Source organism: Candoia aspera, chromosome 2 (genome assembly GCF_035149785.1).
Source record: "Candoia aspera isolate rCanAsp1 chromosome 2, rCanAsp1.hap2, whole genome shotgun sequence".
NCBI classification, from domain to species: domain Eukaryota; kingdom Metazoa; phylum Chordata; class Lepidosauria; order Squamata; family Boidae; genus Candoia; species Candoia aspera.
Window position 1 is genome coordinate 192,994,918 of NC_086154.1, and position 26,425 is coordinate 193,021,342.

Below are 26,425 nucleotides of genomic sequence, written 5' to 3' on the forward strand. Positions count from 1 at the left end.
AGCTTTGGAAAATAGTGATTATGTACTCAATCATCAGTCAGTCAATCATGAACTCATCTGTTGTGAATCTATGCCTATTCAACTGTTTAATAAATGTTTTAGTAACTGTAACTTGGTAAATACCCTGAAAACAAGTGCTGCAAGATCTTGGTTATGTAGCCATGAACTGTGAGCAGCTTCATGTATTCAGAGTATGGATACTCATGGATGAAAAATATGCACATACTGTTCTTACTATGAAAAACAAATTACTTTCAAGAACAGCCTCCCTTCTCAGAAACCAGAAACAATCAGGAAATAATTCAATCCTTCCTTTTATGTATATGAAAAAGTAACATTGTATCAGTGTACATTCTCCACACCTAATGTGACACTTCCATATTTCATACTCAAATATTCCCACTGGCTAGCACTTACATTTCTACAGAAGCTTAACTTGTGTCTTAATATACTTGAGGCATTTATGAACTTTGAATTTACTCCCTGGGTGCTTACTGCTTATACCATAATTATGCAATAAGCATGTTTAAAGATTTGGATTTTAAAATTTATATTAAATGCAGCACATATCATCAGTGGAATAGCCCCTCTATAGATCAGGCAAAGGTTATTTGCACAGCAAGATAATGGTTCTAAATAGACTCATTTTTGGTAAATTTAGGAAAAGGATGATTCACTAGTATGTAACTGATATGGGACTATGGCATATAATAATGCTCAAAGGAGTATACATTTTTTATAACAGATTAGGATTTGGCAGCCTTTGCACAAATTCATCTTGTGTGCCAATTGCGCCCATCCCTGGATCAGGAGGCCTTGCTCACAGTCACTCATGCCTTAGTTATCTCCTGTTTGGATTACGGAGATGCACTCTACAAAGGGCTGCCCTTGAAGACCATCTGGAAGATGCAACTGGTCCAGAATGCAGTGGCACATGCAATTTTGGGTGCCCCATGGTTCACTCAAGTTACATCATTGCTGCGTGAGCTGCACTGGCTTCCAGTTGCTTTCCCGTGCAATTCAAGGTGCTGGTTATCACCTTTAAAGCTCTATATAGCACAGGGTCAGGTTATTTGTGGGACTGCCTCTCCCTGAGGGTAACTGTTTGTCCAACTAGATTAGATAGGGTGGGCCTCTCTCTTAAATTTTGTCACCTGATGAGACTTCGGAGGTACACCTTCTTGGGAGCCACACCAGCCCTTTGGAATAGCCTCCCCGCCCCCAAGATCCAAGGGATCCCTACCCTTTTAGCTTCCTGGAAGGCCATGAAGACCTGGTTCTTCTCCCAAGCATTGGGCTAAGATGGGGGGCTGAGCTGCGAGGCTGTTTGGCCTGGCACCTGGAAGGAAGGGTGATTTTGTTTTTATCCTTGTTTTTATTGCTTGTTGTGAGCCACCTAGAATCATTATATTAGATGGGTGTCCACATAAGTTTTGTAAATGAATGAATGAATGAACTAAAAAAAAATCAGGTTATATGTTCTCCAAGCAAAGTTTTACTTTCTCCTGAAAGGTAGGGGAAGGTAGCCTCACATTTAGAAAGAACTAACTGTTCTGTGCTTACTCAAACTATCCATGTAAAATACCAATACATAGGCACATTTTTATATTTATTCTTGTCTCAGTTACTTTACTGTTTCAAGGAACTCTACACATAATACCAAACAATTATCAAAAACAGCCTACTCCAAATAGGTTCCATTAAGGTATGTTTGACTACACCTCCATTAATCTCAACCAGGTGAAATACATCTGTAGGTATCAGGTTTTATGTCTTCCCCATTCCATGAAAAAACTAGTAATGCACAAGCAACCAATGACCTAGCATAAGCATTTGACAACTAAATAAAAACACAAAGGACATTCAAGCATTAAAAAAAAGTTTTCTTTTAAAACAGTTTCAGTAAACAGCATTTTTCAAAGTATGGGTTTTTAACTAAAGCTGTTACTTGTCTTCACCCGCTGTGATATAATGAAACAAATGAGGCTAAAATGGGACACACAGCAAGCAGCATCTCTCACGCCTGTATTTAAACAGAATTAGTAGTAATGAGGAATATAGCATCCAGCTGTTTATTTCAGATGTCTGCTTAGAACTAAAGGAAATTCTCCCTTGAACGATTGGTTTCAAAGAAACTAACTATGAAATGATAGAGCAATGTATTCTATTTAACATTACAAAGTGTCCTAATTAGCAAGTACAACCTAATAAAATCTATATTTTAACATGTTGGCTCAACAGGAAATGACATTACTTTTTTCTATTCTTATGGAAAGTACAGATCTTACAAGTTTAACTCCATCTTCCCCTAACTATTATATATGTTGAGAGGGACCCATAGAAGTTTCCCTCCAGAATAATCTGGAAGGCCACAGGTGCCCCATCTCTGTTACAGAACCCCAATTACTTGATCGTCCAATTCAAGCAGAATCCCAACAATTAATCCTAATGCAATCTTCACAAAAGAGGAAATATACCTCCAACCAATGATAGTTCCTCTAGGAAGGTGCATCAGGAGCCAATCTTCACATCCACCCACCTTCAAATATAATTAAAAAATGGATGCACACGGACTTAACTGCCTGACCTCTAGAAGGCAGCCAGGAATTCAACCTCCAAAAGCTCTATCCCTAATAAAGGTTATTATACAAAAATGACCACCTACGCAACCTTTTGGAATGTTCCTGAAAGCCATTTAAATGCCTATGCTTTGGAAACACAGAGCAGAGTATTCATTTGTCTATACACGTACATTTTGGTAGAGGTGGAAGCAAGGCAGCTGCTGAAAAAAACTACCTTCGTAACTGCTTCATCTGTCACATGGAGACAGTTAAACAAGAGAGTAAGGCTCAGTGGTTGGGCAAAAAGTAACTAAAATTTGTGGTGGAATAAACTAAGTGAAGAGTAAGTTCTTGTGGCGTTGATTCCTTTGAATATTGACTCATTCAATTTTAGCAATGGATAACCAAATTCTTCTGATAAAGTTTCGCAAAGAATATGAGGCAACAACATTCATTAGTCTGTGCCCAGCACCTAGTATGCAAAGCTACTCTGCCTCTGAATATGAACGTTGTGCTTAATTAACAGAGCTAACTGGGGAGGTTCCCTAGGACAGAACCAGAACTGAACTTTGCAGATACAACCTGAGATCTCTGAAACTTCAAAAACTGCTACTAAAATATTTTTAACTGACAGAAGAGAAAAATGCATATATACATGAGGCATCTTCACATAAATTTAAATGTAATATAGTTCCTCTACATCAAATTAAATTCACATTAAATAAAATTACATTTCTGGAAACATTTGCAATATCGATTTCATTTCCTTGTGCCCCTTTTTAATAAGCTAATGAAAAGAGACATAAAATACAAAGTATACAAAGCATGTTCTCTTAGATTTATGAGGACCTCTTTCAAGCCTTATTTGAAATGAAATACATCCAGTGTTGAGTATGAAATTAATAAACATATAGAACATGGTGTTTTAACAACTGTTTAATATAGTATTTGTCCACCAATGGGCTATATATTTGCTACATATCTGAAAAGACAGCTAGCCTGTAATCTAGATATAAAACAACATGCATAATGAAGATCACACTTATCTCTACAAACACAGCTTGACGGAAAGCAGAAAACCACAAAAACAGACCAGGGCTTTGAAAGTAAACACCACTTGGAAAAGGAAAAAAGAAATGCGCAAAAAGAAAAAAGCTGCTGATGTAAACACTTGCCTTATACCATGAGAAGGTTAAGATGTCAAAAGCTTTTACTGTTCTCTTCCCCACCTCACTGCATAGCAACATTTTCTGATTCAGCTGGGAAATAAACATTAATTTGGATTGAAAACGCTTACATAATTCTTGACCAATCCATTCCTGAGGATTTGGAACAAGAGAGATCACCCAGTTTTGGGTTCACACATTCTACTGGGTTATGATTTGCTTAAACATCATTTGCTTAATCACCTACAACTGACTGAATTCATATACCATATTAATCTATAAATCATGGTTTACAAACTATACTGGCTAAATACATACAATACGCTACGCTAAAGCCATGCAAACCTGATTCGGTCTTAGCATGAGTTAACCTATCCACTACCTATTTTAATCAGTTTGGTCCTTTTAAAACTGTTGTTTTAAAAATAATCTCACTGTTGCAAACAAACCCCAGCAACTGTTTGCTATAAAAGTATTTTATAGGAAAATTTGATATACTAGCTCACAAAAGACTTTGGCCACTGATGCAAAAGTAGTCTACCCATGTTTATATCCAAACCAAACATTCATATATTTACTTCTTTATCATCAGGTTATGACTTCACTGGAGTTTATTTTGTAGAAGCAAACAGTGTCAGAATGCCATTACTGTTTGTTCTTGATCCTTTTCATAAACAAACAGTTACTTCATGGAAGTTAATGATTTGGGGTCTTTTTCTAGAAGGCTGAAGTACATTTATAAGCATATGTACACCTAAAATACTTCATTTAAACATACAAATAATGCACAAATTATTATAACTAATACTCTGGATGGGACAGTCAAAAATGACAAAAGATTCTGCTCACTGGTTTCAGATCAGTTCTCTGGTATTCAAGGTCTGCATTTTAAGATGGTATCACATGAATGTGTTTTTCATAGATACTGATGGAAATCAAAACTTTGTAGACAATGTTTCTGCACTATCATCAGCATACACATAAAATCCTTCACTTACTTCAGCTTTTAGAAATGAAGAGGAACTGGGGAGTATCCCTCATCTGAACCTTTAAAAGCAGATTCTTAAATTGCATGGGAGAACAGCCACACAGAGCTCTCTCTGCAGGTAGTCCTCGGTTAACAACTGCCCTGTTTAGCGACCATTTGAACCTACGATGGTGCTGAAAAGGTAACTTTGTCACCGTCCTCGAACTTATGATGGTCGCAGCATCCCTGCTGTCACACGATCGCCATTCAGGTGCTTTGCAACTGGCATGCATTTACTACGTTTGCAGCATCCCATGGTCATGCGATCACTATTTGTGAGCTTCACAGCTGGCTTCTGACAAGCAAAGTCAATGGAGAAGCCAGCAGTAAGTCACAAGTTGCGGTCATGTAATGTTGTGCTTAACAACCACAGCGGAACTGACATCATAAGTCTGGCACAGTCACGTGATGTTTTGCTTAATAGCTTGAGTGCTTAGTGAGGGAGTTGCCGGTCCCAATTGTGGTAGCTAAGTGAGGACTACCTATATTTATGTTACCTAATACGAATTATCACATACAAGCAGTACACAAGTAACATTTATTATTCATAAAAGTGTAATAGGTTCTATGCTAAGTGGAATGATAATTTAGTGATGATGATGGATATTTTGAACTACCCCAAATGTTAGGGGGGAAATCTTTTTAACAACAAAAACAGTAAGACTCTTCTGCTCAAAACTACACAGAAGAAATGTTAACAAAAGATACAGTGATGTAGTTAAGTGGGCATAATCTACTGTTTTCCTGTTAAATATACATTGTACTTGTAACTAATTCTTCTTTTACTCCATAATGCTATAACTTTAACACCTCCATATAAGAGGTAAACACATTTTTGTCACCCAAAAGTGTTAGGTTCTTATGGCTGCTACTTAAAATGGCCCTCTTGAGAAATGCCACATGAAACTGTGACTAGATAAACAGATCAATAACTTATGTTCAAAGATACATGGAATAGTACATACTCACTTCTCACACAGCATTACAGCATTTTTTCACCATTCTTTTTTTTTTGCAAAACGTTATTGGCAACCTGTTAGTAATATCCATGAGGAAATATGCTCAGCAAATAAATACATGTAGATTATCGCAAAGCTTGGGAATTTTGTTTTAATATTTCTTCTCTGAAATTCAGGTCTCTATATACTAATTGTCATCCAATAGCTGAAAACATGGCATGTTCTCTTCCACCTACTGGTAGCGCCAAGTGGAGGGCTGTCAGTAGATATGTAAAGGTCCAATCTGTTTTACATATTCTGGTTTGTCAGAAATAATATGGATTTTTGATAACTATCCCTAACAGTTTTTTGTAAGTAGTATATTACCACAGTTAAATCCCCTGAGCAAATTTAATGAAAATTTCTCTTATGTCTTCCTTTGATATACATGTTCCCCCATGTCAGGGGAAATTTTAATCATAGAATTAATCAATGACAGCTTCTAGGGAAGGGGTTCTATCCATCTGGCACCCTCCTCCTTTGCATAGGTGCACCCAGGAGCTGACTGATTTGCCTATCCCAAAGGGATAAGGTACTTGAGGGTGTTGTTTGCCAGATGCTCTGCTTCATCTCTTCCACATCTTTGGAAAATGTAAAATGTTAATAAGTACTTCTAAAAACATAATAGAAAAGACTCCCTTTGAGTTAAAGTCAAATTCAGATTTTCTTAGAATCAGTATGGAAGTTGTTTGTCACCATTTTCTTCAGAATTTTGTCTCAGTCTGCTGTACATTCCTAGGAGTCTTGGTTGTTTCTGTATAAGTGCTGACTTGATCTGATCCTGATTAGTTTTTTGGCTAGGCACCGCTTTCTTGAATTCATCTTTCACAGAATCTCCCCCACCCCTCAACACAAAAGATTTTTGACTGGACAAAGTTACTTCCAAGCAGACCCTATTCAACAGTACTCTGTCCTGTTGATGAGTCCACTTTTGCAGAGCGACTCCTAAAGAAATATATGAAAGATTCCTTTACATCTTTCATTATGAATGTAATCCAAGTAGACAAAAAGTCAATTTTTGCAAAATTCACCTCAATCATAAACTTACAAGTTAGTATTTCAATGTCTGAAGATAATGCTGTAAGAAAGTTGTTATAATTTCTGTAAGCAGACCTTTGAAAATCTCATTCATACTGTTATTTTAAGGATGCATTTTGAAAATACTGATATGGCAGAACCCCCAGGAATAGAAATCTCACTCCAATTTTCTGCCAAAACTGAAGCATCAACCTAAATATTGTTCAGCAGAATATTCTTAACTGAAATTTTGTTTACCTGGTTATTTCTTTATCTGGCCCAGTTCTGAAAAATGTACGATTAATCCTTAATAATGATTACAAATTTAAAAAAACACATGGGATTATAGTAAATTGCCAAGATCCGACCATTTTCAAACTCTGTTTTGGCAGTAGAAAATGGATTTACTTGAATACCTTTCAAAGAGGCTTTTATCAGTGATAAGACACTGAGGATACTTCAGTTGCCTTAATAAAGTACCTTAGAAACTAGATGAGGAAATGTAGCACTGTAGTACTTCTGAACCATCTGGCAGCTTTTGATGCTATCAGTTTTAGAATAATCCTGGACCACCTTTGTGTAGTGATTTCCAGTCTTTCCTGCTGGCATAGGCTCAGAAAGTGGTGCTGGAAGTTACATTCAAAGACCATTTACAGCCAGGGCTGATGCCTTTTACAGTAAATATAACCTAACTCCTCCCCCAGCATTTACCCTATTGGGTAAGTGTAGTAGATCTTTTCACCTAAATTTAAAACTGGTTTATAGTTTTTAAAAGGATTGCTCTGCCAGGAGTATGGTACTTGAATATGATTTTTAAAAGTAATCACTTGCCTGCCTGTTTCTTTTTGTCTAGGGAACTAAAGAGACATTTTTGTTCTGAATATATAACTGAGTATTTTCCCTCTAACATTAGAGTAATCACTTCAAATTCTTACTGAATATGAGATGCTAATTTTTCTTCTTCCTGCAATGGAAATTCTATATTTTAGAGAAATATATTTAACAACATAAGACTTTTAAAAAAACAGCCCTTTGAGTCATCTAATTAAAAGCTAAAGAAAACTGAAACTGACATTTAAAAAAAGGAAAGAATCTTCAGCAAATCTCCAACTTCTACCACCTTAGCTGGCTAAAGAAGATATGGGTCAGGAGCAGCTTTGCCTTTCTCTGCTGGCTTTATAAGATCAGTTCTTAATTTTGGATGTGAGTGAAATTGATGATCTGAGAGCAGGACCACTACCCAGACAGAAACAGTCTAGTGTAGGGTAAGGGAAAGTTTAAGAATAAAAAAAAAATTCAACATGTGAATCCCATCCTTCCTTAGATTAACGTATTTTTAACCATACATAAACTATTTTTTAACTATGGGAACTGCTTTGAGTGTTTTTAAGGAGAATAAATACTGTCAGTAACATTAAAAATTTAAATATACAAGTCAAAACAATGCAGTTCAGAAAGTGATTGGAGATTGAGAAAATGCTAATCCAATTTGCAGATACAACAAAATTGGGTAGAATAAAACATAGCGATAAAATTCAGAACAATTTGACATGTTAAAGAAATGGGAGGAAAATAACAGTGAAATTTAACACAGATAAATGCAAAGTTCTTTAATTAGGAAACAAGAGTCAAATTCACAGGTACAGAATGGAAGATACCTGGTTAGGCAGTAATACTTGTGAAAAAGGCCTTAAAGCCTAGAACAGCAGTTGATTATACAGCAGTTGATTATACAGTACAATGAATATGCATCAGGAACATGATGCGAAAAAGGACAATTCAATTTTAGCCTGCATCAACAGAAGTATAGTTTCCAAATAATTCTTTCAGTGCTCAGTTCTGGTCATGATATTTTAAGGAGTCAAATTTTAACAGTTTATGTGTTGCAAGCAGAAGCTAAACAGCCATCTGCTATGGATAGTTTTAATATGAATTCCTAACCTGAGCAAAGGGTGGGACTTGAAGGCCTAATGACCCTGTTCAGTTCAATGATTCTATGATCAGTGGAAGCAGATGTGTTTGCTGCCATCAATACTGACAGCATGAGGGCAGTCCACAGTTCTGATCATGTGGCAGGGGAAAGGTGGGTTGGGATTCTTGGGGGATGTAATTATGATTCTTCTACATACTTGAAGAATTATCCTCTGCCCAAATAAGCACATGCTTAACATCTCTCCCTTTTTTACAAGCCAACTTACTTGTACAGTGGGTGGAAGTATGTTTGTAGTAGGTGGTTTATAGTAAACAGTAATTTTAACACTTTGGCTTTGTTCTTTTAACAGTATACTTTCCCTCCCTGTGTAAGAGAGTTACCTTGAGTACATGGCTGAAAGCCAGATTTTTTTGTGTTTTTAATTAACACAGAATCCTATTGCTTAAGCAACACATACAAAGAGGCCTATGTACACATAAGAGACTTAGGCATATCAGTTCATAACTTGTGAGCAACAAATGCCACTTCTATAATTTGCCATCTCCTCTACGATCTCAATGAACTTTCAAAACAGCTTAGGTGATCTTAAAATAACATAATAAAAGTCATTAAGCAGTGAATAAAATCACATGCACTGTGGTACAGAATAACTTAAAAGGCTTGTGGAAATAAGATTTTCAGCTGGCAAAAATATGAGAGATACCATTTGAACCTCCTGACAGGAACCAGAGTATCACTACCAAATCACCACTGGGAACCAGGAAAGAGTATCTGAGGATGATTTTAATACTGAGTGCCAATATGCAAGCAGGTGGTCTTTAAGATACATGGCTCCAAACTGGAAATATACCAGGAATTAGTGGAATTGTTTCACAAGTGACAAGAACCATTTCTGAGACTTGGGCCTAATAAGTAACCTGGCTGCAATATTCTTGATTTCACCTACTCTCAGAGCCCTGTGGGACTACCTGCTTTGGCCCTTTTATGCTAGATCTGCAAGTTGCTGCAGCAGTGCACTTGACGCTCTCATGAAGGAACCAAATCCTTTAAAGAGCCAAATAAAGTACCTCTGTTAACATGGTTGCTGCACTCTACATTACGGACTCATGGCAACTGCCATTTATATGTGAAGTAATTGTATAATGGCCTCAGAGACCTAACTTTAAAGACAGAAGGCAAAAAGGTACAGCACTAAACCAACCCAGTGCTATGGCAACTACTTTACTAGCCGTGGGAACAAGGCAGGGAGAAACAGCAAATACTTTAAATGTCTAGTAACTGCTGTCACAGTACATTTTTAAAGCTAGACACACTTGGCTTAGAAATCAGACTAAGGTAAATACAAGCACAGATAACAGGTTGGCAGACTATTGCTCTAGCTTAAAAAGAAAGGGCACTGAACTCATTTTGGCTATCACTCTTCAGGAGAGATACCCTCTCTGCCTTGTGAAAGAAACAGCATTTAAAGCTGCAGCTGGGCTTGTAATTATCAGCCCAATCCAACTCACAGGGTTGTTGTTGTGGGAAAAATAGGAGGCAAGAGTATTAGGTATGTTTGCCACCTTGAGTTGACTACACACACACGCACACACACAGATACACACAAATATAATAATAAATAGCAACATACATCACTTAACACCGCATACCTAATTTCTAAACTTTACACAGACAAAAAAAGCAAAACCTTCTGCAGCACTTTATGGTACATAATTCAAAATACCATGGGGCAAGGATCATTTGGATGGGATGTATAAATTTAAAACACATCTGAGTTTCAAGTGTTTTTACAATAAAGTTCAATGACACTCAACGTTAGATATCTTTCAATAATGTATCACTGCTCTAAAACTTCAATGACTTAACTTCTAACTAATTCTTGAAAGACACACACACAGAGTATATACAACTGAATTAGAAATTCCCCTGATTTTTTTTTCTCCTGTATGTCCTCAGTCTTATCAAATCAAGAGCACATGGAAGATTCTGGTAGTTCAAAACACTTTAACATTTTTAGAACAGTAATTTTTACAATTATGAATATTTCTCCCCTATTAAATCAAGATGAACCATTTGGGTGCTTAACATTTTAGGTAAAAATGTTATGATTCATCCTAACGTACCATATATCTGCTGTACAAAATGGTTTGAACATATTTCAAGTCTGGAATAGCTGTTTTCAAGTGGTTCACACATGAAATGAAGCAGCCACGTTTTTGGATTTTTTAGTTCAAGAATGAAACAAAGCGGGGTAATTTTTTTCTAATAACAAACTGAAACACAGCCCTTTTGGGTGGAAAGTATTTCATATATTTCATTGAGTTTTTTAGTTGCTCTGACTATAAGTTGTCTTGCCACTTTCCACTGGGGTGTTATCAGTTATATTCAGTAGAGAAACAAATTCTACACACTCCTTTTTTACTATAGAAACTTACATGATAAAGTGAGCTGTAGTCCATGGAAGTTTAAATAGTAATACATTTGTCAGCACTAAGGATTCATACATCTGTTTATGTTTCAGCTGACTAACATATATAGCCCCCTTTTACTGGATTTTAATTAGGTTGTTTTAAAATATTTTTTATTGTGAATCACTTTGCTCATCATTCTTCAGCAAAATGTAGGGCATAAATCCAATTACTTAGTGGCTAATTTTCATCATAACTCTGTCTTATTACATATAACACTAGGACTTTGCACCCATTCATAGCTTCATCTTGATTCTATGCATTCTTGCAGTCATTAATTATACTCTAATTTAGGAACTGGGCAATTAAATAGTTTTACCTGTCTCGAAGATATTGCTGAAAAGTTTTGCTGGGTGAGACTGATGTTCAATTATTACTAAAAAGGAAAGAGAAAAAGTTATCATGTTTTATCTATGCCATTCAAAAATTTATACTTAAACATATATCTCAATATGTAGTTTATATTATATGGGCTTTCAAGATACTGTAAAGAAAAATTAAATTCAATTAAAACATTATGATTAAATTACTCTAGAAAACAGATCACCACTTGGGCTGTAATCCTGTTTTATCAGCTCATGAGCCCACTGTAGCCTTGGATCCTACACCTTCCCTCCTTCCCCTCCAATTTGGCTTCACTGGCAATCAAGGAGATCAGAAGAAGGGCTAAAGAAAAGGGCTAAGTTTGAATCCAGTGGCAAGCAGTCCTTGGGTTGAAAAGGAGTCCATCACGTCTGCTACAGCCATTCAACTCAATTAAGCTCATCTTTCAGAATACATGTATGGACTATACCTTCAACCAACTCTCAACTAGAATGAACATAGTTCGCTTTTATTTAGGATCCCAAAATTTAAGTCACAAAGTTATGTATGCTCATTTTCCTAACAAACGTGTTCCCCCTTCCCCCATCTTACACAAATAAAGCAGCAGGGAACTAAAATCACCTACTTGTCTCATTAAAAATATGGCATAATGTACTGCAAAACTTTTTATCATGTTTGTACAAGCATGAACAACTCCGGATTTATTTATTTATTTATTATTCAAATTTTGCTACCGCCCATCTCCCCCAAAAGGGGGACTCTGGGTGGTTTACAATAAAATTAAAACTATAACAACAACAATTAAAATCTATAAAAACAATTACAAATATAAGATGCAATATAAATAAGTATACAATCCAAGAGGTTAAAAATTCTGATCAGGTGGGAGGGGCTCTAAGGTGCGAGCCAACCCCATGGATGGTTGCCCACCTGCCCGCCCCATGCAAGATGGCAAAACCAGATTTTCAGGGCCCTCCTGAAGATCAGAAGTGAAGGCGCCTGCCTCACCTCTGAGGGCAAGATGTTCCAAAGGGTGGGGGCAACTGCAGAGGAGGCCCGCTTCCTGGACCCCGCCAGATGGAATTCTCTTATTGACGGGGTCCACAACATGCCCTCTCTCCCTGACTGGGTGGGGCGAGTCGATATTATGGGGATGACACGGTCCCTCAGGTAACTTGGCCCCATGCCATATAGGGCTTTAAAGGTCATAACCTACACCTTGAATTGGACCCAGAAGCAAACTGGCACCCAGTGCAGCTCGCGCAGTAAAGATGTTATATGTGTTGATCTGGGGACACCAAAAATAACCCGCGCAGCTGCACTCTGAGCCAGCTGAAGCTTCCAGATACTCTTCAAGGGTAGCCCCATGTAGAGCGCATTGCAGTAGTCAATATGGGAGATGAGGAGGGCATGAGTGACTGTTCAGAGGGCCTCTCGCTTCAGGAACGGGCGTAACTGGCGCACAACCCGAAGGTGAGCAAAGGCCATCCTGGCCACGACTGCCACCTGCTCCACGAGGAGTCGTGAATCCAGAAGAACCCCCAGATTACACACCAGGTCTGTCTGGGGCAGTGCCACCCCATTCAGAACCAAAGATGACAATTTCCCAGAAACCGAGAGCTGTCAACCCACAGCCACTCTGTCTTACCAGGGTTCAGCTGAAGCCTGTTGTTCCCCATCCAGGCCCCCACAGCCCCCAAGCACTCAGACAGGGCAGTCACCGCATCACTTACCTCACCCGGGATGGAGATATACAGTTGAGTATCATCAGCATACTGATGATACCTCATCCCATGGTGACAGATGATCTCACCCAGTGGTTTCATGTAGATGTTAAATAAGAGAGGGGAGAGAACAGAAACCTGCGGCACCCCGCAATGGAGGGGCCGAGGGTCAGATCTCTCACTCCCAATCACCACCGATTGGGAATGGCCCTGGAGGAAGGAGGTGAACCAGCGCAAAACCATGCCGCCCACCCCCAACTCCCTGAACCATCCCAAAAGGATACCATGGTCGATGGTATCGAAAGCCGCTGAGAGGTCAAGAAGAGCCAGGATGGATGCACTCCCTCCATCCCACTCCCGCCAGAGATCATCCATAAGTGCGACCAATGCAGTTTCTGCATTGATGAGTTACAGATCACATTATCCATCTTAAGTGGCATCACCAACAAATATATGAGCCACAATGTCACTGTTTTATTGGAAGTGAGTGCAGAACTAAAGGACTAGCTGTAGCCTCGTCTGTTTTTCAGATACAAGGTTGTTTTGTATTGTTCCAGTTATCAGTCTTGAGAACATTCAGCTGGTACTTGATGACCATATACCTAACAATTCAATACCCTTCTGACCCTTATGAAAGAATATAAAATCATGTATTTTTCAGATTCCCAAAAAGAACAATGCTTATTTTGATAAAGTTTCAAAAGATACTTAAGATTACTACTCCTAAGTTGCAAATAGTTTTATAGAACTGAGTTTTACTCACCCACAGATTCCCCAATGTACCAGCTTATTTTAATTTCTATTCATTCTTGCAATTAAAAAATAAATAAATTGGAAGTTAACTTTCTGAAAAAGCAAAGTACCAGCCTCAAGCATCATCTTTATTTCCAATACTATCCACATAAGCTTTCTCAGAGAGTAAAATGGTAAGCAAATGAAACCCAGCACTTTGTTTGGAAATAGGCCTATCTGCCCCGAAAATAGGCAGAAGCAAGCTGGAACAGTAGGGAGCACCTTGAAGGGGCTACATGGATGAGAGAAAGTTTGTGAACCCTTTAGAAATATTCATAATACTGCAGTACTTTAACCTCTTCATCTATTACTAAAGAAACTGTAGATAAAGTACACACACAAAAAAACTACTGCTCACTATCCTTGTTGAAAAAAATATGCAATACCCTAGGATAGCTGTCTTGTCAGATGTGCCAATTAATGAGATGGCTATCAAGTACTATATGAGTTTGAGGGATACTTCTCTCTAAAACAGACACACACGCATGCAGATTGCCATGATCAGTCTGCTCTTCACAACACAGGTTTGTGGAAACAACTCATGTCCCTTTAAAAGAGATATCTGAAGATGTCAAAAAAGGGTTGTCTATGCTCAGGAGGCTAGAAAGGGCTGCAAAATCACAGTCAAAGTTCTTGGCCTCCCGCTGTTCACAGTTAGCAGATGGTATACAAAAGGATAACATTTTTGCTACTTTTCCCTGCACTGGTCATCTAATAAAAATCACCTCAACAAGAAGACATGCAATAATCAAGGTGACTGCAAAGAACCCTTGAGTAATGGCAAAGGATCTGCAGGTGGCTCTTCCATTGTCTTATATTCATGAGTTCATGAGTTCACCAAAAGCAAAACAGTGAACAAAAAAAGTTTGTATGGGATGATACCAAGAAAGAAACCACTGCTCTCCAAAAACATTTGCCATCCATCTCAAGTTCACCACAGGCTATCTGAATGACCCAGGGGGATGTAATAATAATTATTTTATTTTATTTTATTGTGCCTTCAAGTCAGTTTTTGACTTCTGACTACTCCAAACTGGCTCTCATTAAAATTGGTGTAGAGGTTAAGATATCAGGCTAGAAACCGGGAGACCGTGAGTTCTAGTCCCGCCTTGGGCACAAAGCCAGCTGGGTGATCTTGGGCCAGTCCCTCTCTCTCTCAGCCCTAGGAAGGAGGCAATGGCAAACCACTTCTGAAAAACCTTGGCAAGAAAATTGCAGGGACTTGTCCAAGCAGTCTCCGAGAATTGGACACGACTGAATTGATTTAAAAAAAAAAAAAGATAAAAGTTTAACTTTTTGGCTTTAATGAGAAATGTTACGTTGGAGGAAATGAAACACTGCACTGCAGCTAAAGAAACTCATTCCAGCTGTGAAGCATGGCAGCATATACTGATTCGGGGCTGCTTTAAAGCCTCAGGACCCAGACAGATTGCAATTACTGAGGGAACAATAATTCTGGATTATATCAGCAAATTCTAAAGAATGTCAGGTGTCCATCAGCTGAAGCTTAAACAAATGTGGTTCATGAAGTAAAACATGAATTCTAACTACACAAGTAGATATTCAACAGAGTAGCTAAGGCAGCAGCAGAAATTTGGTGTTCTGGACTGGCTGGGGCAGTGCCATGACTTCAGCCTGAAAGAAATATTGTGGCATGACTTGAAATGAGCAATTCATGGAAGAGAGCCCCAACTACCAATCTGCTAAAGCAATTATGTAAAGACAAATGCATCAAAATACTTTCAACCTAATGAATAGGATTGATCAACAGATATAGTCTTAGTCACCTCCCGATTGGATTACTGCAATGAGCTCTACATTGGGCTGTCCTTGAACAGTATTCAAAATGCAGAGGTGCAGGCAGTTATGGGTGCTGGTCACTCAGCACATGTGATATCTCTGCTGCATTGGCTGCTGGTATGCTTCCAGGTACAATTCAAGGTGCTGGTAGTTACCTTTAAATCCCTTCATGGCTTGGGGCTGGGTTACTTACAGGACCATCTCTCCCCAATGGTGCCTACCTATCCTGTTAGATCTGGCAGGAAAGGCATGCCCCAAGTCCTGTCTGCAAGAGAGTATCATCTAGCGGGACCCAGGAGGAAGGCTTTTTCTGCCATGGCACCTGCCCTTTTGAACATCATTCCTCCCCCCCCGCCCCCCAAGATCAGACTTCTCTGGAATCTGCTGGCCTTTCACAAGGCATTAAAAACTTAGCTTTGCTGTCAAGTCTGGGGCCCTGATGGCCTGGGTGAGCCTGATTTTTGGTTATATTGACTGTGAGATGCTATTTTATGCTGTGTTATGTTATTTATGTTTTTAATTAGTGCTTGTGTTTTTATTTTGTTTTATTTTAATTGTTGTGTGAAAGGTCCTCTATGTCTGACCCTTTGAGGGGACGCCGCTTTCATGACGTTTTCTTGGCCAGACTATAGCAGGGTGGTTTGCCATTGCTTTCCCCAGTCATCACCTTCCCCAGCAAGCTGGGTACTCAATTTACCAAGCTCGTAAAGATGGAAGGCTGAGTTGACCTGAGCCGGCTACCCGAGAATCCAGCTTCCATTGGGATGGAACTCAGGTCATGGGGAGAGTTTTGGTTCCAATACTGCTGCCTACCACACTGCACCACACGAGGCTCTGTTTTAATTATTAGCTGCCCAGAGTCATGTATATCAGATGGGTGGCCATATACTTTTATTTATTAAATACATACATACATACAGGTAGTCCTGAATTGCATTGGCAATTGGGACTGGAATTTCCATCGCTGTGCCATGTAGTTGTAAAGCACAACATCACAGGATCGCATCACTTAGCGATGGCAATCCCTGCAGTCCCCATTGCCGTTGTTAGGTGAGGACCCCCTCACAACTTCCTGCCAGCTTCCAACAACCACAGTCAGTGGGGAAGCCAGCAGGAAGTTGCAAGTAGCAGGGGGCTTGCAAGCAGGCTGGCAGGCAGGTAAGTGGCTACTGCCAGGTGGAGAAGGGTGCATGAAGGTGTGCGAGTGGTGGGGGAAGCATGGCGTGAGTGCTGCAGGCCTTGGGGTGGCTGCTGCCAGGCGGGGTAGGGTGCAAGAGGGTGCGGGACTGGCAGTGGAGGCACGGTGCAAGCACTCTGGGGCTTGGGATGGCTGCTGCCAGGTGGGGGAGAATGAGTGAGTGGCTGGGGAGGCGTGGCCAAAAGGGGCTGGGGAGGGTGTATGGGTGGAGATTTACCTGGGCAACTTACAACCTTCCCTGCTGGCTTCCCCATTAACCTTGCTTGTGGGAAGCCAGCAGGGAAGGTTGCAAATGACAATCACGTGACTGCGGGGTGCTGCAACTGTCGTATGTGCAAGCTGGTTGCCAAACACCCATATTGCAATCATGTGACTGCAAGGGTGCCGAGATGGCTAGAACTTCCAGGACCAACTGTAACCACCACTCATTCAGTGCTATCATAATTTTGAATGGTTGCTGAACAAGTGGTCGTTAACAAAGGACTAACTGTAAATGAAATATTTGGTTGAAGTTACAGGTTGGTAAAAAGGTCAAAGTGGTAACATCTCCTATAAATAACTTTCTGCAAGTATTTATATAGAAGACAATCATTTTTTCGTTGTCCTGGCAAGCTTTCTTTGGGTCAAGTCTATAAAGATATACTAGATAGTAATATTCTTTAAAAAGTGCCTTTAACAATTTGACACTACAGGTTAGCTTAAATAAGAACATCTTCCCTATTTAAGATTGGGAAGTTTTTAATCTTAAAGCCTTTGTGACTGAAAGTAAGGGAGAATCCATACATACATTATCATTTTCAATAGCCACTACCTTGATATATATTTTTGTGACAACTTTTCCACAGAAGCAGGACGTATCCATTTATTACTGCAAACTACATTTTTCTGTGAAGGCCATTAAACATGATGTGAGTTATAAATTAGTAAGTAGTACATGCTTTGTGAAACCTGAAAAACTAACCTCTTGTTTTAATAAGTGTTTCCAAATGAGTCATTCTACTATAAAATACATTCATTTGAACATGATGTTACAGCAAATATGCTAACAGTAAAGTAGGGGAAAAGTGGAGTGAACCACCATAGATACGAAATAATTGTGCAAAACAGTCAGTCAATCAATCCATGAGTACTAGTCATTAACCTAAACCAAACAAAATGAAAATATATCAAGGATTTTGCCACTACATTAGAAGTGGAGCGACTGATACGCCACATTAGCAGTGATGTTCTTAAATAAAATGCTTATATTACAATAAGCTTAGGTTCGTCAATAAAATATCCTTCACTTGGAACTAAAGGAAACACCTTTCAAATGTTCAGAAAATATACAGTAAGCTAACAACTGGCCTTTTTTTTTTGCTATAACTGAATCTACAAACCATATTTGTTTTCTTTCTCTGAACTAAAGAGCACTCAAAAGCAGGCTGATAGGCAAATTCCAAACTTTGAGAACATGCAGGTGCTCTCAACGAAAGGTTGCCATAGGGGTCTAATCTATTTCCTGAAGGTCTCCTAGCTACTACTGCTAGATACTCACCTCCACTCACTTCTAACATTTTTTTCTGAGCAGATGTGAACTTCTAAGCAAAACATTGGCTCTATGGAGCTCATCTGGAATCCAGAGGCAGTTTTGGAAACAACAATGGTGATAGATTCTAGCATTTTGGTTTTTAACATACCAGCTCCCTTCACTACCTTAAAAAAAATTAAGATACTTTCTTTTAAAGTATAAAATCAGGTCAAAGGACCAATTTGCAGGTACATTAGCAACCTCAGGTGTCAGGTTGGGAACTCTGGTTCTATAAAAATAAATGGTAATTCTTAAAATAAACAGCCAGAACAGTTTTAGGTGTGAAATGAAAATCCTATAGGTTCATTTTATGAAATTATCAATGGTTATAAAGCAGAAGATGTCTGAAAAATTATTTCAGGATTAATATAAAGAGTTCTCTGCACAAAAATTTGGAAGACTACAGTAATTGTCCTGTTTACAGTATGTTTCACACAGTTTTAAGCCATCTCTATGGGATAAATACAGATATGAAATCCTGTTCTTAAAAGCTAAAAATACCAACAAAATCTCTATCCTCTCTAATATTGATATACATTAATACAGCCTTGTTGTACTCCTTTGCCAACCTGAAGCCAATCTATTCCACCATGTACTCTCCATACTGTGGCTTCCTGATTTGTATATAAGTTTCTCATGAGGACAATGAGATGTTCTGGAATTCCCATTTTTCTGAGCATCTTTCACAGCTCAATGTGATCAACACGATCAAAGGCCTTTCTATAATCAATGAAGCACATATTGACTTCTTGTTGATATTCTTTGGCTTTCTCAATTATCCAGTGTACATCAGCAATAATTTCTCATGTTCCTTAGTCTTTTCTAACCCTTACTTCTTTAAGTTCATTCCATAATTCCTCCGATTCTCTGTCAATGAGGTTCAGGACTTCAAAGTGATTCTTAATGTTCTCCTTGAAAATGGTGAGTATATGTCAAAATCATATCATGGAAACTGACTGGGTTTCTTCTTCTTTAGCTTAACTTAGAGCTTGCACATGAGCAGTTTGTGATCTGTTCCACAGTCAACACCTGGCCATGTCTTTGATGTTATAATTAAGCTTCTCCACCTCCTTTTAGCAATAATATAGTCAATTTTATTTCTATATATTCCATCTGGTGATGTCCATGCACAGAGGTATCGTTTTGGTTGTTTGGAGACAGTGTTAGCTATGAAGAAATCACTGGAGTGGCAGAAATTGTTAAGTTGGCCTCCTGCTCCATTTGGTTTTCTAAGCCATACAATCCAACTACATTTTCTTCTTTCATGTTTCCAACTTTGGCATTCCAGCCTCCAATCACAAGCAGCACATCTTGTTTGCATGTTCTGTCAATTTCAAATTGAATTGATCATAACACTTACCAACCTTCTCTTCTGCTTTGGTGGTTACAGCATAAACTGGAATGATCATCATATTAAAGGGTTGTCCACAAAGTATAACTGATATTATTTGGTCATTGACTGAATTATAGCCAAGTACTGTTTTTGCTATACCCTTCCTAACTATAAAAGCAGCACTATTCCTTCTTTGTTTTTCATGTCCTGAGTAACAAATGGTGTGATCTTCTGACTGAAAGTGTCTGATCTCAGTCCATCTTAGTTCGCTGATGCCTAAGATGTCAATCTGTAATCACTTGAAATGAAGTGACTACAAATTAACATCTTAGAGGCATCAGTGAATTTCACTGTGTTGAACTTTCCTATATTCACGCTTCTTACATTCCATGTTCTTACTGTAATTCTGCCTTGCTGCTTCAGATTTTCTTTTCCTGAATGGCAACAGCAGCACTAGACATCCCAAAGCCTTTAATCTAGCCACATCATAAGCACCATTAGTACTCCGAAAGAACCTCAGATCTTCCTCATTAGCATGTTGAGCGCCATCCAACTTGAGGGGCCCATCATCTGGCACTACATCGTCAGTGATTTTATATTTTCTATCCATGTAGTTTTCTTGGTAAAAATACAGGTGTGGTTTACCATGGCCTTTTCCCATGCAGTATGAATTAATGCCTTTGCTACTGTGTCTAAAGTGATCATCTGCCTCCAGCATCTTCCTGTCTCGCTGCTGCTTTATATAGGTACCTGCTTGCTTTAGCTGGGCAACTGGGATGACCTTCATGCCTTGGGTGACCCTGCTGAGAATATATACTCTTGGCATACACTCCTAACATTCTTTGCTCATCCTTCCCAAGAACACCTTGTCGCCACAATGGAATATTACCTATAACATTGCAAATATGCTAAGGACAAGAACCAAACTCTTTCCAGCAACGAAAAGTAAATATGAAGATACTTCATGAAATATGAAAGAGATAGATGGTACTACACAGTGTGGTGTTATGAAATAGACACGACTTCATGGCAACAACCAGTTAAAGCTCAATTTTAGTCTTTCTTCAAATGTTACATGACAGTAAGTCTTAAAGCAGTTAAGGCAGCAAATGATTAAACACTGTTCTGGCTTGAGATGTTATTAGTTTTCAAATTCACAAACTTTGTTCATTCATCTCCCCTTCCCTTCCTGCCCCAGATTTGGTTCTGCAGATGTTCAGCTTACTTTCAAAGTTAAAAAGTAGGCTATATTAACACCAAACACAGAGTTTCTTGGTTTGTTCACATTTTACATAGACAGGACACACTGCAACCTGTTATTCAAAATGAAACAAGATGTTGTACTCTCCCATCAAATGCTAATATAGCACCCCAAAATTTAAGCCACAAAGTTACGTGTTAAAGAGAAATTTCAAAAGCAAGCAATGCGTCGTAATTATCAGTAACTCTTAAAGGAAATTCTTTAGCTGAGTGTAATTTCTAATTTGGTTACCTATTAGATTACACTGAAAATAGCAGGAGAGAACTACCATCACATAAAAAACCTCCCCAACTCTACAGTTCACTACAAAACCATTACTGTATGCACCACTACATACATCTGCTTTCAGGATCACCCTATTTTCTCTTGGACTAGAGGCTAAAAAGCTTATGCAGTGTTATTTTTGAAACTGCTTAGAAATTAAATAGTCAAAATTATATAAAGAGAATGTTCTATTTGTAAGGAATACTTTCAGTGTTGACTGTTTTCATGGAAAAATCCCCACTAACATTTATTATGACATGCTATTTCTCAACATCATTTATGTGCTTGCCAATGACAGGATAGAGAAACTTTTTTTCCCTGAGGCAAAAGAAATAACTTGTATCTCTAAACTATTAGGTTCAGAGTTGAATTGGACTATTCCGGCACAATTTGTGTGGTGAGATTACTTGTGCTTGATCTAGTTACTAGTTTAAAAATAATAATAATTAGTTAAATAAATACATAAAACCACCCAGAATCCCTCTGGTGGGAGGAGATGGGCGGTGACAAACTTGAATGAATGAAAACAATTATTCATTCATTCATTCATTCATCAAGTTTGTCACCGCCCATCTCCTCCCACCAGAGGGATTCTGGGTGGTTTTATGTATTTATTTAACTAATTATTATTATTTTTAAACTAGTAACTAGATCAAGCACAAGTAATCTCACCACACAAATTGTGCCGGAATAGTCCAATTCAACTCTGAACCTAATAGTTTAGAGATACAAGTTATTTCTTTTGCCTCAGGGAAAAAAAGTTTCTCTATCCTGTCATTGGCAAGCACATAAATGATGTTGAAAAACAGCATGTCATAATAAATGTTAGCCTTTAACTGCAACAAAGTTCAGATTTTAAAAAATTTTATCTGCTTGCTGGCATTATTCTCATCCCATAAAGAGAGAAACGTATCTTTTACTTACAAATCCTTCATAAATACACAATTTTCTGCCACTCATTTAAGAATGAAGCTGATCAAGTTTTTTACCACGAGTTAATTTCAAGGAAACTGAAAAAGAATCATTATGGATTCAGACCCTCAAAGTTTTCATTCCTACCGTAAATTTTCTCTCAAAGTCACTTTTTAACTCTGTTGACAAGCAAAACATCTAAGAAATAGAGGAGATGCTTGATTCACAGGAATCTTCCATGACCATCCAGTTAGATGAATAGTGGTGCTTAAAAGTTTGTGAACCCTTTCAAATTTTCAGTATTTCTGCTAATAAATATGACCTAAAACATGATCTGTTTTCCACAAGTCCTAGAACTAAATAAAGAGAATCTAATTAAACAAATAAGTAAAAAAAAATTAAACCTGTTCATTGGTTTATTGAGGAAAATGACCCAAAGCTACATACCCGTCTGTTGCAAAAGCATGTGAACCTCTAGGATTATCAGTTCACTGGAAGAAGTTAGAGTCAGGTGTTTCAATCAGTAGGATGATAATCAGGTGTGAGTGCAGGAGGTCCTGCCTCATGTAAAGAACAGAATTCTGGGTATTCACTATCAAAGTCTGATCTTCACAACACAGGTATGTGGAAGTATGTCATGGCTTGAACAAAGGAGATTTCTGAGGACCTCCAAAAAAGTTGTTGATGCTCACCAATTTGGAAACGGTTACAATACTACTTCCAAAGAGTTTATACTCTACCAGTCCACTATCAGGCATATTATGTACAAATGGAGGCGATTCAACACCACTGAATTGTCCTTGCTGCCACGTCCATACACTGCTTCATACACCACCTTTCAGTGTTTAAACTTTGCAACTCTGTCTTTTTGAGGAACTCATAAATTCCATCAAACAACAACTTTCTTGGTCTTCCTCTTCCTCTAGACTCATTCATTCTCTCCGTGTACCCAAAGCACCAATATGGATTTTTCATACTAGTCATTCACTTCCAATCTGTTGTCATTCAGCACTCACTCATCCTTGACACTATTTTTTTTGTTGTACCACATTTAAGTACCCCCTTTTGCACTCAACTTACTTTTATGCTCACATTATTCTAGTTTTTTTATTTTTATTTTTTCCCCCTAAAAGATTTCAGTTTGTTTTTCAATTGAATTGTACAGCTTCTATGTTATATTAAAGGTGGAAAAAATTCTGAAGTGATTTATCTTGGTCTGATTTTTTTACATCTCAAAAACCTGGCATTTTAATAGGAGTTTGTAGACTTTTTATATCCATTGTACCTGTACAGTGTTTGTTTCAATTCCTCTTTTCTATCATTCCCAAATCAATCAATCAATCTATCTATCCAACCATCCATCCCTTTCAGGATTCCCTCACTTCAGTTTTCTACTAAATCACTTCATCACTTTTAATTCCTTTCACTCTTCTGGAGGCTCCTTGTTTAGCCCTCTTCAGCCACTGGCAAAAGAACTTTTTGTATCAAAATCTGTATTTTCTCTGCCTCTGTCTCTATTTCTCTTAACTGTTCCTCTCTCCTTGACTCTTTTTTCCCCATGGAAGAATCATACTCTTTCACTTCCTCCATTTGTTCTACTTTGCTCTAGTTTCCTTCACTTCTTTCCTTTTCTTACACGTTCATATATTCTACAAAATTCACTCATAACACTACCATAAAAATGGTCTGTTAGAATCTCTCATCACCCTTCTATTCTTAACTAATGCTTTAAATTTATTTTGTAAACAACCAGATGGATCATGCTGTTAGATATATATTCATTTGTCATTTATATGCATAAACAGACAAATGCTGTTTGTCCACTTAAACCACATATTGAGATAAACAAATTTTTTCTAAAGAGATATTTATAGTTACCGTTGTTATTGTCAACCCTCAGGCAGCTGAGCAAGATTAAGGAAGCAAGAACTACACAGATTTCAGTGTATTCACTTTAATGCTTGTCTGGGGTAAACAAGGAATCTTGGAAACTGTAAGAGGAATTTCACAGCCTCATTTATAATAAGTTAATTAAAGCTGAATCTCTTTGACTGATTTGAAACTCTTCTTCCCAGTGTTTGCCTTCTAGTTCAAGTACAGATAAACCCTTTTATTCCTTTCCCAGCCTTCCCACAATCTTTTAAACTTACTCATTCTTGGGTCTCTGAAAGGCCCAAATCAATTTTTTCTTGCATTCTTTTGTCCTGTTCCCACCCAACCATTTACGACACCCAACATAGTAACTTTTTCCCTGGATCACATTCATTCAGTAGGTTGCACAATTTTTCTCAAGACTCATTTCTGGTACTTCCATTATCATGTTCACTGGAGTGAAACTTGATACTATCACCTATTTATGAATTCTTCTTACATGTGCACTCACAAAAATCTGCATCACACCAATTCATCTGACATAAATTTCAGCCCTTTTATTCATAATTAAACCTACACCTTTACTTCCAAGCATGAAATCTTCCATATATCATGATTGTTATTAGATGGGCCCATAGATAATGACCTCTGCTACCCATCATGGCTCTGGTCAATCAAGGTTTTCACATATGTCTTTGAGCATTACAAAGTTTCTATGAATACAGAATGGTATCCATGATTACAGGATAACTACCTGTATTGGGAACCCTTTACATTTAGAGCTGTGCACATAAAGTCTTTCACATGAATTTGAACCCCAGTAATGGATAGTTCAAGACTGCAGGGTAGCCTTCACTTGTACTGTTTTATTTGCAAAAGTACCCTACTGCAATTGTGCTTTATTGTACACATAAAGTTTTCAACTGATGTCATCAGTATGACTTTATAGTGGGAAGAGGCTGCCTACTACCACTTATGTATTGAGCTGTATATTTTCTTGAAATGCCTGAATAGAGATTTTCTTTTGATCAAGGTAGATAGCTTTACACTGTAATAACTCACTATACTAAAGCACCAATTACTGGTATGAATTTGGACAAAATAACAGGTTATCATTAGTTTTAGCAGCTGCCAACAATCTCCTTCATAATCTAAAACACCCAGCCAAGAGCCTTGTGACATCTTCAGGGCTGACAGAATATTCCAGTACATTCATTCAAGCACCATAGCTCATTCTGCCTTGTTTCAAGTAAAGTGACTCCTAGGCCCCAGAACTTTATGCCAATTAACTGCTAGTCTTTAAATTACCACAAGACTTTTAGCTGCATTATTATTATATTAAGGTATTGAAACTAGATCCAAACCTAATTGTTAGGGTGAACCTAGGAAAATAAATGGGACAAATTATTAAGAGAAGATTAGTTGAAATCAATGGCACATAATCTCCTCTAAGAATGGTACTGATGAAATCCAAAATCATCTATGCACCTACACTCTTGAAGTCAGCTCTGGAGCACTGAGGCTGGCAGCTGAACAGGAAATTTCTTCTCTCCTGATTTCACTGATAGAATTCACTTAATGCTTTCATCCCAGCACAGAACTTGGTTCATAAGAGAGGTGAGCTGGCGGGGGGCATGGTACAAAGGCAGTGTTTCTCAATTGCATCTCCCACTTTTATGTAATAGCCTCCCCCTCCCCAATCTGAAGGCTAGATTGCAAAATGATGATAAAATATTTGCCAAAGCTGTACAAAATGAACTGTTCCATATAGCTTTTGGTTCTTAAAGCTACCTATCCTGATGATGCCCACAGGTGGTATATCTAGACATTATACTGCTTTTTATTTTTTGATTTTATGGATGATCACCCTTTTATTTATTTTATTATTATGTACTATTTTATTTTCATCCTGCAAGTTGTACAATTTGTTGCTATACAAATTCAATAAGCAAGTAAATAAATATTATTTTCCAAATAATTCTTCTCATTTTTCCTATAGATGACATGCAAAATGCTTAGAACTACTGGCTCAAATTTAAAATATATTTCTTTAAAGATCTGTTTATGCTGTGCTTTCCACATGCCTACAATACAATTTTCACTCAACATGTCCTCTACATTCTGAAAAGCAAAAGGAACCATTTAAAAAATATATTTTAAATATTGTACATATCCTCAGATTAATTTTTTTAGCCTGACTAATTT

At 37.9% G+C, this 26,425-nt stretch overlaps 1 protein-coding gene across 3 annotated transcripts in view; it reads right to left on the reverse strand.

The window, feature by feature from the left end:
• JAK2 (Janus kinase 2) overlaps positions 1-26,425 on the reverse strand; it is a 93,645-nt gene that overhangs the window by 61,434 nt on the left and 5,786 nt on the right. Inside the window, exon 2 of one of the 3 annotated variants that reach the window (XM_063295076.1) lies at positions 11,490-11,546. The exons of 1 other annotated variant lie outside the window; for it this stretch is intronic. The gene's annotated coding sequence lies outside the window, so the exon portion shown is untranslated. Of the gene's footprint in view, positions 1-11,489; positions 11,547-23,633; positions 23,679-26,425 lie in introns of those variants that run through there. One more of the 3 variants, XM_063295077.1, reaches the window with a different exon arrangement.